We start from the raw sequence: 12,799 nt of genomic DNA, 5'->3' as shown, positions 1-12,799 counted from the left end.
CTTTTGGGCCCCAGAGATGGGGCTCCTCCCCCAGGATGTTGAAAAAGCAGCCCGCTCTCTCCTTTCTCAGGACACAGGGGTCATTTTCCGCCCTCACCCTGTCTTGCACGGGTGCTGGGCCTCCTGGGCTGCCAGGTTCTTTTGCCCGCCAGGGCAAAGCCCGCCGGGCAAAGGACGGCGTTTGTCAGGCGTTTGTCAGGCGATCGGGGCCCGGGCCCAAACCCCTGCCCACTGGGGCCATATCCTCCTGGATGCTAGCTTGGAGCCAGCCTCTGCTGGCTCACCAGCAGGTGGCGACAGCAGCAAGCATTAGCTAAAGGCTCCCCCCTCTGGCTACCACTGCAAGGCATCAGCCTGGCTGTGCTGCGAGGACCCCTGCAAAGGCTGACTGACAGCTGGGGGGTGCAAGCCAACAGCTGAAAAGCAGGCTTTGCGCTTTCATTTGCTCTGTTTCTTTTTAACCAGCATAGGTAACCCTGCACTTGGCAGGGCTTCAAAACATTGAGTGAAACTCTTTAATGTTCCTCTCCACGGAAATCTTTAGTAAAAGGCGAAAGATTTATTCGGTTTGAAGAGAAACCAGAGTATGCGCTCTAGTGGCCCCGACTGCGGCCGCAAAAAATGCAACACCTCACTAGCTCAGGGTGACTTAGTGAAGCAGTGCACACGATGACGCTTTTTGAGATGAAGCGAATGGAGAATGCCATCGGGCTCCGAACCCGTGGCAGAATGACTTTATTTGCAAGCAATCCCATCCAAAGTCATGAAACCTGGCAGGGGATTGTGGGTATGCAAATTTCTCCAGACCGCAGGCCATGTAACATTGGCCAAAAGGCAGGCAGAGTCTGCTTTTGCTTGAGGACTCCCCTCGTTTACATAAGGTCTAGGGCTTCTGGGAGGCAGGCGTGAGATTTTCTTTTGGGCCCCAGAGATGGGGCTCCTCCCCCAGGATGTTGAAGAAGCAGCCCGCTCTCTCCTTTCTCAGGACACAGGGGTCATTTTCCGCCCTCACCCTGTCTTGCACGGGTGCTGGGCCTCCTGGGCTGCCAGCGGGCAAAGGACGGCGTTTGTCAGGCGTTCGTCAGCCGATCGGGGCCCGGGCCCAAACCCCTGCCCACTGGGGCCATATCCTCCTGGATGCTAGCTTGGAGCCAGCCTCTGCTGGCTCACCAGCAGGTGGCGACAGCAGCAAGCATTAGCTAAAGGCTCCCCCCTCTGGCTACCACTGCAAGGCATCAGCCTGGCTGTGCTGCAAGGACCCCTGCAAAGGCTGACTGACAGCTGGGGGGTGCAAGCCAACAGCTGAAAAGCAGGCTTTGCGCTTTCATTTGCTCTGTTTCTTTTTTTTTTTAACCAGCATAGGTAACCCTGCACTTGGCAGGGCTTCAAAAAATTGAGTGAAACTCTTTAATGTTCCTCTCCACGGAAATCTTTAGTAAAAGGCGAAAGATTTATTCGGTTTGAAGAGAAACCAGAGTATGCGCTCTAGTGGCCCCGACTGCGGCCGCAAAAAATGCAACACCTCACTAGCTCAGGGTGACTTAGTGAAGCAGTGCACACGATGACGCTTTTTGAGATGAAGCGAATGGAGAATGCTATCGGGCTCCGAACCCGTGGCAGAATGACTTTATTTGCAAGCAATCCCATCCAAAGTCATGAAACCTGGCAGGGGATTGTGGGTATGCAAATTTCTCCAGACCGCAGGCCATGTGACATTGGCCAAAAGGCAGGCAGAGTCTGCCTTTGCCTGAGGACTCCCCTCGTTTACATAAGGTCTAGGGCTTCTGGGAGGCAGGCGTGAGATTTTCTTTTGGGCCCCAGAGATGGGGCTCCTCCCCCAGGATGTTGAAAAAGCAGCCCGCTCTCTCCTTTCTCAGGACACAGGGGTCATTTTCCGCCCTCACCCTGTCTTGCACGGGTGCTGGGCCTCCTGGGCTGCCAGGTTCTTTTGCCCGCCAGGGCAAAGCCCGCCGGGCAAAGGACGGCGTTTGTCAGGCGTTCGTCAGCCGATCGGGGCCCGGGCCCAAACCCCTGCCCACTGGGGCCATATCCTCCTGGATGCTAGCTTGGAGCCAGCCTCTGCTGGCTCACCAGCAGGTGGCAACAGCAGCAAGCATTAGCTAAAGGCTCCCCCCTCTGGCTACCACTGCAAGGCATCAGCCTGGCTGTGCTGCGAGGACCCCTGCAAAGGCTGACTGACAGCTGGGGGGTGCAAGCCAACAGCTGAAAAGCAGGCTTTGCGCTTTCATTTGCTCTGTTTCTTTTTTTTTTTAACCAGCATAGGTAACCCTGCACTTGGCAGGGCTTCAAAAAATTGAGTGAAACTCTTTAATGTTCCTCTCCACGGAAATCTTTAGTAAAAGGCGAAAGATTTATTCGGTTTGAAGAGAAACCAGAGTATGCGCTCTAGTGGCCCCGACTGCGGCCGCAAAAAATGCAACACCTCACTAGCTCAGGGTGACTTAGTGAAGCAGTGCACACGATGACGCTTTTTGAGATGAAGCGAATGGAGAATGCTATCGGGCTCCGAACCCGTGGCAGAATGACTTTATTTGCAAGCAATCCCATCCAAAGTCATGAAACCTGGCAGGGGATTGTGGGTATGCAAATTTCTCCAGACCGCAGGCCATGTGACATTGGCCAAAAGGCAGGCAGAGTCTGCCTTTGCCTGAGGACTCCCCTCGTTTACATAAGGTCTAGGGCTTCTGGGAGGCAGGCGTGAGATTTTCTTTTGGGCCCCAGAGATGGGGCTCCTCCCCCAGGATGTTGAAGAAGCAGCCCGCTCTCTCCTTTCTCAGGACACAGGGATCATTTTCCGCCCTCACCCTGTCTTGCACGGGTGCTGGGCCTCCTGGGCTGCCAGCGGGCAAAGAACGGCGTTTGTCAGGCGTTCGTCAGCCGATCGGGGCCCGGGCCCAAACCCCTGCCCACTGGGGCCATATCCTCCTGGATGCTAGCTTGGAGCCAGCCTCTGCTGGCTCACCAGCAGGTGGCGACAGCAGCAAGCATTAGCTAAAGGCTCCCCCCTCTGGCTACCACTGCAAAGCATCAGCCTGGCTGTGCTGCGAGGACCCCTGCAAAGGCTGACTGACAGCTGGGGGGTGCAAGCCAACAGCTGAAAAGCAGGCTTTGCGCTTTCATTTGCTCTGTTTCTTTTTTTTTTTAACCAGCATAGGTAACCCTGCACTTGGCAGGGCTTCAAAAAATTGAGTGAAACTCTTTAATGTTCCTCTCCACGGAAATCTTTAGTAAAAGGCGAAAGATTTATTCGGTTTGAAGAGAAACCAGAGTATGCGCTCTAGTGGCCCCGACTGCGGCCGCAAAAAATGCAACACCTCACTAGCTCAGGGTGACTTAGTGAAGCAGTGCACACGATGACGCTTTTTGAGATGAAGCGAATGGAGAATGCTATCGGGCTCCGAACCCGTGGCAGAATGACTTTATTTGCAAGCAATCCCATCCAAAGTCATGAAACCTGGCAGGGGATTGTGGGTATGCAAATTTCTCCAGACCGCAGGCCATGTGACATTGGCCAAAAGGCAGGCAGAGTCTGCCTTTGCCTGAGGACTCCCCTCGTTTACATAAGGTCTAGGGCTTCTGGGAGGCAGGCGTGAGATTTTCTTTTGGGCCCCAGAGATGGGGCTCCTCCCCCAGGATGTTGAAAAAGCAGCCCGCTCTCTCCTTTCTCAGGACACAGGGGTCATTTTCCGCCCTCACCCTGTCTTGCACGGGTGCTGGGCCTCCTGGGCTGCCAGGTTCTTTTGCCCGCCAGGGCAAAGCCCGCCGGGCAAAGGACGGCGTTTGTCAGGCGTTTGTCAGGCGATCGGGGCCCGGGCCCAAACCCCTGCCCACTGGGGCCATATCCTCCTGGATGCTAGCTTGGAGCCAGCCTCTGCTGGCTCACCAGCAGGTGGCGACAGCAGCAAGCATTAGCTAAAGGCTCCCCCCTCTGGCTACCACTGCAAGGCATCAGCCTGGCTGTGCTGCGAGGACCCCTGCAAAGGCTGACTGACAGCTGGGGGGTGCAAGCCAACAGCTGAAAAGCAGGCTTTGCGCTTTCATTTGCTCTGTTTCTTTTTAACCAGCATAGGTAACCCTGCACTTGGCAGGGCTTCAAAACATTGAGTGAAACTCTTTAATGTTCCTCTCCACGGAAATCTTTAGTAAAAGGCGAAAGATTTATTCGGTTTGAAGAGAAACCAGAGTATGCGCTCTAGTGGCCCCGACTGCGGCCGCAAAAAATGCAACACCTCACTAGCTCAGGGTGACTTAGTGAAGCAGTGCACACGATGACGCTTTTTGAGATGAAGCGAATGGAGAATGCCATCGGGCTCCGAACCCGTGGCAGAATGACTTTATTTGCAAGCAATCCCATCCAAAGTCATGAAACCTGGCAGGGGATTGTGGGTATGCAAATTTCTCCAGACCGCAGGCCATGTAACATTGGCCAAAAGGCAGGCAGAGTCTGCTTTTGCTTGAGGACTCCCCTCGTTTACATAAGGTCTAGGGCTTCTGGGAGGCAGGCGTGAGATTTTCTTTTGGGCCCCAGAGATGGGGCTCCTCCCCCAGGATGTTGAAGAAGCAGCCCGCTCTCTCCTTTCTCAGGACACAGGGGTCATTTTCCGCCCTCACCCTGTCTTGCACGGGTGCTGGGCCTCCTGGGCTGCCAGCGGGCAAAGGACGGCGTTTGTCAGGCGTTCGTCAGCCGATCGGGGCCCGGGCCCAAACCCCTGCCCACTGGGGCCATATCCTCCTGGATGCTAGCTTGGAGCCAGCCTCTGCTGGCTCACCAGCAGGTGGCGACAGCAGCAAGCATTAGCTAAAGGCTCCCCCCTCTGGCTACCACTGCAAGGCATCAGCCTGGCTGTGCTGCAAGGACCCCTGCAAAGGCTGACTGACAGCTGGGGGGTGCAAGCCAACAGCTGAAAAGCAGGCTTTGCGCTTTCATTTGCTCTGTTTCTTTTTTTTTTTAACCAGCATAGGTAACCCTGCACTTGGCAGGGCTTCAAAAAATTGAGTGAAACTCTTTAATGTTCCTCTCCACGGAAATCTTTAGTAAAAGGCGAAAGATTTATTCGGTTTGAAGAGAAACCAGAGTATGCGCTCTAGTGGCCCCGACTGCGGCCGCAAAAAATGCAACACCTCACTAGCTCAGGGTGACTTAGTGAAGCAGTGCACACGATGACGCTTTTTGAGATGAAGCGAATGGAGAATGCTATCGGGCTCCGAACCCGTGGCAGAATGACTTTATTTGCAAGCAATCCCATCCAAAGTCATGAAACCTGGCAGGGGATTGTGGGTATGCAAATTTCTCCAGACCGCAGGCCATGTGACATTGGCCAAAAGGCAGGCAGAGTCTGCCTTTGCCTGAGGACTCCCCTCGTTTACATAAGGTCTAGGGCTTCTGGGAGGCAGGCGTGAGATTTTCTTTTGGGCCCCAGAGATGGGGCTCCTCCCCCAGGATGTTGAAAAAGCAGCCCGCTCTCTCCTTTCTCAGGACACAGGGGTCATTTTCCGCCCTCACCCTGTCTTGCACGGGTGCTGGGCCTCCTGGGCTGCCAGGTTCTTTTGCCCGCCAGGGCAAAGCCCGCCGGGCAAAGGACGGCGTTTGTCAGGCGTTCGTCAGCCGATCGGGGCCCGGGCCCAAACCCCTGCCCACTGGGGCCATATCCTCCTGGATGCTAGCTTGGAGCCAGCCTCTGCTGGCTCACCAGCAGGTGGCAACAGCAGCAAGCATTAGCTAAAGGCTCCCCCCTCTGGCTACCACTGCAAGGCATCAGCCTGGCTGTGCTGCGAGGACCCCTGCAAAGGCTGACTGACAGCTGGGGGGTGCAAGCCAACAGCTGAAAAGCAGGCTTTGCGCTTTCATTTGCTCTGTTTCTTTTTTTTTTTAACCAGCATAGGTAACCCTGCACTTGGCAGGGCTTCAAAAAATTGAGTGAAACTCTTTAATGTTCCTCTCCACGGAAATCTTTAGTAAAAGGCGAAAGATTTATTCGGTTTGAAGAGAAACCAGAGTATGCGCTCTAGTGGCCCCGACTGCGGCCGCAAAAAATGCAACACCTCACTAGCTCAGGGTGACTTAGTGAAGCAGTGCACACGATGACGCTTTTTGAGATGAAGCGAATGGAGAATGCTATCGGGCTCCGAACCCGTGGCAGAATGACTTTATTTGCAAGCAATCCCATCCAAAGTCATGAAACCTGGCAGGGGATTGTGGGTATGCAAATTTCTCCAGACCGCAGGCCATGTGACATTGGCCAAAAGGCAGGCAGAGTCTGCCTTTGCCTGAGGACTCCCCTCGTTTACATAAGGTCTAGGGCTTCTGGGAGGCAGGCGTGAGATTTTCTTTTGGGCCCCAGAGATGGGGCTCCTCCCCCAGGATGTTGAAGAAGCAGCCCGCTCTCTCCTTTCTCAGGACACAGGGATCATTTTCCGCCCTCACCCTGTCTTGCACGGGTGCTGGGCCTCCTGGGCTGCCAGCGGGCAAAGAACGGCGTTTGTCAGGCGTTCGTCAGCCGATCGGGGCCCGGGCCCAAACCCCTGCCCACTGGGGCCATATCCTCCTGGATGCTAGCTTGGAGCCAGCCTCTGCTGGCTCACCAGCAGGTGGCGACAGCAGCAAGCATTAGCTAAAGGCTCCCCCCTCTGGCTACCACTGCAAAGCATCAGCCTGGCTGTGCTGCGAGGACCCCTGCAAAGGCTGACTGACAGCTGGGGGGTGCAAGCCAACAGCTGAAAAGCAGGCTTTGCGCTTTCATTTGCTCTGTTTCTTTTTTTTTTTAACCAGCATAGGTAACCCTGCACTTGGCAGGGCTTCAAAAAATTGAGTGAAACTCTTTAATGTTCCTCTCCACGGAAATCTTTAGTAAAAGGCGAAAGATTTATTCGGTTTGAAGAGAAACCAGAGTATGCGCTCTAGTGGCCCCGACTGCGGCCGCAAAAAATGCAACACCTCACTAGCTCAGGGTGACTTAGTGAAGCAGTGCACACGATGACGCTTTTTGAGATGAAGCGAATGGAGAATGCTATCGGGCTCCGAACCCGTGGCAGAATGACTTTATTTGCAAGCAATCCCATCCAAAGTCATGAAACCTGGCAGGGGATTGTGGGTATGCAAATTTCTCCAGACCGCAGGCCATGTGACATTGGCCAAAAGGCAGGCAGAGTCTGCCTTTGCCTGAGGACTCCCCTCGTTTACATAAGGTCTAGGGCTTCTGGGAGGCAGGCGTGAGATTTTCTTTTGGGCCCCAGAGATGGGGCTCCTCCCCCAGGATGTTGAAAAAGCAGCCCGCTCTCTCCTTTCTCAGGACACAGGGGTCATTTTCCGCCCTCACCCTGTCTTGCACGGGTGCTGGGCCTCCTGGGCTGCCAGGTTCTTTTGCCCGCCAGGGCAAAGCCCGCCGGGCAAAGGACGGCGTTTGTCAGGCGTTTGTCAGGCGATCGGGGCCCGGGCCCAAACCCCTGCCCACTGGGGCCATATCCTCCTGGATGCTAGCTTGGAGCCAGCCTCTGCTGGCTCACCAGCAGGTGGCGACAGCAGCAAGCATTAGCTAAAGGCTCCCCCCTCTGGCTACCACTGCAAGGCATCAGCCTGGCTGTGCTGCGAGGACCCCTGCAAAGGCTGACTGACAGCTGGGGGGTGCAAGCCAACAGCTGAAAAGCAGGCTTTGCGCTTTCATTTGCTCTGTTTCTTTTTAACCAGCATAGGTAACCCTGCACTTGGCAGGGCTTCAAAACATTGAGTGAAACTCTTTAATGTTCCTCTCCACGGAAATCTTTAGTAAAAGGCGAAAGATTTATTCGGTTTGAAGAGAAACCAGAGTATGCGCTCTAGTGGCCCCGACTGCGGCCGCAAAAAATGCAACACCTCACTAGCTCAGGGTGACTTAGTGAAGCAGTGCACACGATGACGCTTTTTGAGATGAAGCGAATGGAGAATGCCATCGGGCTCCGAACCCGTGGCAGAATGACTTTATTTGCAAGCAATCCCATCCAAAGTCATGAAACCTGGCAGGGGATTGTGGGTATGCAAATTTCTCCAGACCGCAGGCCATGTAACATTGGCCAAAAGGCAGGCAGAGTCTGCTTTTGCTTGAGGACTCCCCTCGTTTACATAAGGTCTAGGGCTTCTGGGAGGCAGGCGTGAGATTTTCTTTTGGGCCCCAGAGATGGGGCTCCTCCCCCAGGATGTTGAAGAAGCAGCCCGCTCTCTCCTTTCTCAGGACACAGGGGTCATTTTCCGCCCTCACCCTGTCTTGCACGGGTGCTGGGCCTCCTGGGCTGCCAGCGGGCAAAGGACGGCGTTTGTCAGGCGTTCGTCAGCCGATCGGGGCCCGGGCCCAAACCCCTGCCCACTGGGGCCATATCCTCCTGGATGCTAGCTTGGAGCCAGCCTCTGCTGGCTCACCAGCAGGTGGCGACAGCAGCAAGCATTAGCTAAAGGCTCCCCCCTCTGGCTACCACTGCAAGGCATCAGCCTGGCTGTGCTGCAAGGACCCCTGCAAAGGCTGACTGACAGCTGGGGGGTGCAAGCCAACAGCTGAAAAGCAGGCTTTGCGCTTTCATTTGCTCTGTTTCTTTTTTTTTTTAACCAGCATAGGTAACCCTGCACTTGGCAGGGCTTCAAAAAATTGAGTGAAACTCTTTAATGTTCCTCTCCACGGAAATCTTTAGTAAAAGGCGAAAGATTTATTCGGTTTGAAGAGAAACCAGAGTATGCGCTCTAGTGGCCCCGACTGCGGCCGCAAAAAATGCAACACCTCACTAGCTCAGGGTGACTTAGTGAAGCAGTGCACACGATGACGCTTTTTGAGATGAAGCGAATGGAGAATGCTATCGGGCTCCGAACCCGTGGCAGAATGACTTTATTTGCAAGCAATCCCATCCAAAGTCATGAAACCTGGCAGGGGATTGTGGGTATGCAAATTTCTCCAGACCGCAGGCCATGTGACATTGGCCAAAAGGCAGGCAGAGTCTGCCTTTGCCTGAGGACTCCCCTCGTTTACATAAGGTCTAGGGCTTCTGGGAGGCAGGCGTGAGATTTTCTTTTGGGCCCCAGAGATGGGGCTCCTCCCCCAGGATGTTGAAAAAGCAGCCCGCTCTCTCCTTTCTCAGGACACAGGGGTCATTTTCCGCCCTCACCCTGTCTTGCACGGGTGCTGGGCCTCCTGGGCTGCCAGGTTCTTTTGCCCGCCAGGGCAAAGCCCGCCGGGCAAAGGACGGCGTTTGTCAGGCGTTCGTCAGCCGATCGGGGCCCGGGCCCAAACCCCTGCCCACTGGGGCCATATCCTCCTGGATGCTAGCTTGGAGCCAGCCTCTGCTGGCTCACCAGCAGGTGGCAACAGCAGCAAGCATTAGCTAAAGGCTCCCCCCTCTGGCTACCACTGCAAGGCATCAGCCTGGCTGTGCTGCGAGGACCCCTGCAAAGGCTGACTGACAGCTGGGGGGTGCAAGCCAACAGCTGAAAAGCAGGCTTTGCGCTTTCATTTGCTCTGTTTCTTTTTTTTTTTAACCAGCATAGGTAACCCTGCACTTGGCAGGGCTTCAAAAAATTGAGTGAAACTCTTTAATGTTCCTCTCCACGGAAATCTTTAGTAAAAGGCGAAAGATTTATTCGGTTTGAAGAGAAACCAGAGTATGCGCTCTAGTGGCCCCGACTGCGGCCGCAAAAAATGCAACACCTCACTAGCTCAGGGTGACTTAGTGAAGCAGTGCACACGATGACGCTTTTTGAGATGAAGCGAATGGAGAATGCTATCGGGCTCCGAACCCGTGGCAGAATGACTTTATTTGCAAGCAATCCCATCCAAAGTCATGAAACCTGGCAGGGGATTGTGGGTATGCAAATTTCTCCAGACCGCAGGCCATGTGACATTGGCCAAAAGGCAGGCAGAGTCTGCCTTTGCCTGAGGACTCCCCTCGTTTACATAAGGTCTAGGGCTTCTGGGAGGCAGGCGTGAGATTTTCTTTTGGGCCCCAGAGATGGGGCTCCTCCCCCAGGATGTTGAAGAAGCAGCCCGCTCTCTCCTTTCTCAGGACACAGGGATCATTTTCCGCCCTCACCCTGTCTTGCACGGGTGCTGGGCCTCCTGGGCTGCCAGCGGGCAAAGAACGGCGTTTGTCAGGCGTTCGTCAGCCGATCGGGGCCCGGGCCCAAACCCCTGCCCACTGGGGCCATATCCTCCTGGATGCTAGCTTGGAGCCAGCCTCTGCTGGCTCACCAGCAGGTGGCGACAGCAGCAAGCATTAGCTAAAGGCTCCCCCCTCTGGCTACCACTGCAAAGCATCAGCCTGGCTGTGCTGCGAGGACCCCTGCAAAGGCTGACTGACAGCTGGGGGGTGCAAGCCAACAGCTGAAAAGCAGGCTTTGCGCTTTCATTTGCTCTGTTTCTTTTTTTTTTTAACCAGCATAGGTAACCCTGCACTTGGCAGGGCTTCAAAAAATTGAGTGAAACTCTTTAATGTTCCTCTCCACGGAAATCTTTAGTAAAAGGCGAAAGATTTATTCGGTTTGAAGAGAAACCAGAGTATGCGCTCTAGTGGCCCCGACTGCGGCCGCAAAAAATGCAACACCTCACTAGCTCAGGGTGACTTAGTGAAGCAGTGCACACGATGACGCTTTTTGAGATGAAGCGAATGGAGAATGCTATCGGGCTCCGAACCCGTGGCAGAATGACTTTATTTGCAAGCAATCCCATCCAAAGTCATGAAACCTGGCAGGGGATTGTGGGTATGCAAATTTCTCCAGACCGCAGGCCATGTGACATTGGCCAAAAGGCAGGCAGAGTCTGCCTTTGCCTGAGGACTCCCCTCGTTTACATAAGGTCTAGGGCTTCTGGGAGGCAGGCGTGAGATTTTCTTTTGGGCCCCAGAGATGGGGCTCCTCCCCCAGGATGTTGAAAAAGCAGCCCGCTCTCTCCTTTCTCAGGACACAGGGGTCATTTTCCGCCCTCACCCTGTCTTGCACGGGTGCTGGGCCTCCTGGGCTGCCAGGTTCTTTTGCCCGCCAGGGCAAAGCCCGCCGGGCAAAGGACGGCGTTTGTCAGGCGTTCGTCCCGGGCCCAAACCCCTGCCCACTGGGGCCATATCCTCCTGGATGCTAGCTTGGAGCCAGCCTCTGCTGGCTCACCAGCAGGTGGCAACAGCAGCAAGCATTAGCTAAAGGCTCCCCCCTCTGGCTACCACTGCAAGGCATCAGCCTGGCTGTGCTGCGAGGACCCCTGCAAAGGCTGACTGACAGCTGGGGGGTGCAAGCCAACAGCTGAAAAGCAGGCTTTGCGCTTTTATTTGCTCTGTTTCTTTTTTTTTTTAACCAGCATAGGTAACCCTGCACTTGGCAGGGCTTCAAAAAATTGAGTGAAACTCTTTAATGTTCCTCTCCACGGAAATCTTTAGTAAAAGGCGAAAGATTTATTCGGTTTGAAGAGAAACCAGAGTATGCGCTCTAGTGGCCCCGACTGCGGCCGCAAAAAATGCAACACCTCACTAGCTCAGGGTGACTTAGTGAAGCAGTGCACACGATGACGCTTTTTGAGATGAAGCGAATGGAGAATGCTATCGGGCTCCGAACCCATGGCAGAATGACTTTATTTGCAAGCAATCCCATCCAAAGTCATGAAACCTGGCAGGGGATTGTGGGTATGCAAATTTCTCCAGACCGCAGGCCATGTGACATTGGCCAAAAGGCAGGCAGAGTCTGCCTTTGCCTGAGGACTCCCCTCGTTTACATAAGGTCTAGGGCTTCTGGGAGGCAGGCGTGAGATTTTCTTTTGGGCCCCAGAGATGGGGCTCCTCCCCCAGGATGTTGAAGAAGCAGCCCGCTCTCTCCTTTCTCAGGACACAGGGATCATTTTCCGCCCTCACCCTGTCTTGCACGGGTGCTGGGCCTCCTGGGCTGCCAGCGGGCAAAGAACGGCGTTTGTCAGGCGTTCGTCAGCCGATCGGGGCCCGGGCCCAAACCCCTGCCCACTGGGGCCATATCCTCCTGGATGCTAGCTTGGAGCCAGCCTCTGCTGGCTCACCAGCAGGTGGCGACAGCAGCAAGCATTAGCTAAAGGCTCCCCCCTCTGGCTACCACTGCAAAGCATCAGCCTGGCTGTGCTGCGAGGACCCCTGCAAAGGCTGACTGACAGCTGGGGGGTGCAAGCCAACAGCTGAAAAGCAGGCTTTGCGCTTTCATTTGCTCTGTTTCTTTTTTTTTTTAACCAGCATAGGTAACCCTGCACTTGGCAGGGCTTCAAAAAATTGAGTGAAACTCTTTAATGTTCCTCTCCACGGAAATCTTTAGTAAAAGGCGAAAGATTTATTCGGTTTGAAGAGAAACCAGAGTATGCGCTCTAGTGGCCCCGACTGCGGCCGCAAAAAATGCAACACCTCACTAGCTCAGGGTGACTTAGTGAAGCAGTGCACACGATGACGCTTTTTGAGATGAAGCGAATGGAGAATGCTATCGGGCTCCGAACCCGTGGCAGAATGACTTTATTTGCAAGCAATCCCATCCAAAGTCATGAAACCTGGCAGGGGATTGTGGGTATGCAAATTTCTCCAGACCGCAGGCCATGTGACATTGGCCAAAAGGCAGGCAGAGTCTGCCTTTGCCTGAGGACTCCCCTCGTTTACATAAGGTCTAGGGCTTCTGGGAGGCAGGCGTGAGATTTTCTTTTGGGCCCCAGAGATGGGGCTCCTCCCCCAGGATGTTGAAAAAGCAGCCCGCTCTCTCCTTTCTCAGGACACAGGGGTCATTTTCCGCCCTCACCCTGTCTTGCACGGGTGCTGGGCCTCCTGGGCTGCCAGGTTC

At 54.6% G+C, this 12,799-nt stretch overlaps 14 non-coding genes across 14 annotated transcripts; all 14 read right to left on the bottom strand.

Moving 5' to 3' along the window:
* Positions 1-472: 472 nt before the first annotated feature.
* Positions 473-588, bottom strand: LOC138565024 (U5 spliceosomal RNA). The gene has a single exon (XR_011300945.1). It is a non-coding gene; the product is annotated as a U5 spliceosomal RNA (small nuclear RNA).
* Positions 589-1,364: 776 nt separating this feature from the next.
* LOC138563669 (U5 spliceosomal RNA) lies at positions 1,365-1,480 on the bottom strand. Its single transcript, XR_011299643.1, has one exon. It is a non-coding gene; the product is annotated as a U5 spliceosomal RNA (small nuclear RNA).
* Positions 1,481-2,285: 805 nt separating this feature from the next.
* Positions 2,286-2,401, bottom strand: LOC138563668 (U5 spliceosomal RNA). Its single transcript, XR_011299642.1, has one exon. It is a non-coding gene; the product is annotated as a U5 spliceosomal RNA (small nuclear RNA).
* Positions 2,402-3,177: 776 nt separating this feature from the next.
* LOC138563666 (U5 spliceosomal RNA) lies at positions 3,178-3,293 on the bottom strand. Its single transcript, XR_011299639.1, has one exon. It is a non-coding gene; the product is annotated as a U5 spliceosomal RNA (small nuclear RNA).
* A 799-nt stretch (positions 3,294-4,092) lies between these two features.
* Positions 4,093-4,208, bottom strand: LOC138565023 (U5 spliceosomal RNA). Its single transcript, XR_011300944.1, has one exon. It is a non-coding gene; the product is annotated as a U5 spliceosomal RNA (small nuclear RNA).
* Positions 4,209-4,984: 776 nt separating this feature from the next.
* LOC138563665 (U5 spliceosomal RNA) lies at positions 4,985-5,100 on the bottom strand. Its single transcript, XR_011299638.1, has one exon. It is a non-coding gene; the product is annotated as a U5 spliceosomal RNA (small nuclear RNA).
* An 805-nt stretch (positions 5,101-5,905) lies between these two features.
* On the bottom strand, positions 5,906-6,021 carry LOC138563664 (U5 spliceosomal RNA). The gene has a single exon (XR_011299637.1). It is a non-coding gene; the product is annotated as a U5 spliceosomal RNA (small nuclear RNA).
* Positions 6,022-6,797: 776 nt separating this feature from the next.
* On the bottom strand, positions 6,798-6,913 carry LOC138563663 (U5 spliceosomal RNA). Its single transcript, XR_011299636.1, has one exon. It is a non-coding gene; the product is annotated as a U5 spliceosomal RNA (small nuclear RNA).
* A 799-nt stretch (positions 6,914-7,712) lies between these two features.
* On the bottom strand, positions 7,713-7,828 carry LOC138565022 (U5 spliceosomal RNA). The gene has a single exon (XR_011300943.1). It is a non-coding gene; the product is annotated as a U5 spliceosomal RNA (small nuclear RNA).
* Positions 7,829-8,604: 776 nt separating this feature from the next.
* Positions 8,605-8,720, bottom strand: LOC138563659 (U5 spliceosomal RNA). The gene has a single exon (XR_011299634.1). It is a non-coding gene; the product is annotated as a U5 spliceosomal RNA (small nuclear RNA).
* Positions 8,721-9,525: 805 nt separating this feature from the next.
* On the bottom strand, positions 9,526-9,641 carry LOC138563657 (U5 spliceosomal RNA). Its single transcript, XR_011299632.1, has one exon. It is a non-coding gene; the product is annotated as a U5 spliceosomal RNA (small nuclear RNA).
* Positions 9,642-10,417: 776 nt separating this feature from the next.
* Positions 10,418-10,533, bottom strand: LOC138563656 (U5 spliceosomal RNA). Its single transcript, XR_011299631.1, has one exon. It is a non-coding gene; the product is annotated as a U5 spliceosomal RNA (small nuclear RNA).
* A 792-nt stretch (positions 10,534-11,325) lies between these two features.
* Positions 11,326-11,441, bottom strand: LOC138563655 (U5 spliceosomal RNA). Its single transcript, XR_011299630.1, has one exon. It is a non-coding gene; the product is annotated as a U5 spliceosomal RNA (small nuclear RNA).
* Positions 11,442-12,217: 776 nt separating this feature from the next.
* Positions 12,218-12,333, bottom strand: LOC138563653 (U5 spliceosomal RNA). The gene has a single exon (XR_011299629.1). It is a non-coding gene; the product is annotated as a U5 spliceosomal RNA (small nuclear RNA).
* Between the last annotated feature and the right edge of the window lie 466 nt (positions 12,334-12,799).

This window comes from Ambystoma mexicanum, chromosome 1q (genome assembly GCF_040938575.1).
Source record: "Ambystoma mexicanum isolate Mex_15411 chromosome 1q, UKY_AmexF1_1, whole genome shotgun sequence".
NCBI lineage: Eukaryota > Metazoa > Chordata > Amphibia > Caudata > Ambystomatidae > Ambystoma > Ambystoma mexicanum.
The sequence above is the reverse complement of the archived record's forward strand: the minus strand, read 5'-3'. Positions and strand labels throughout refer to the sequence as shown.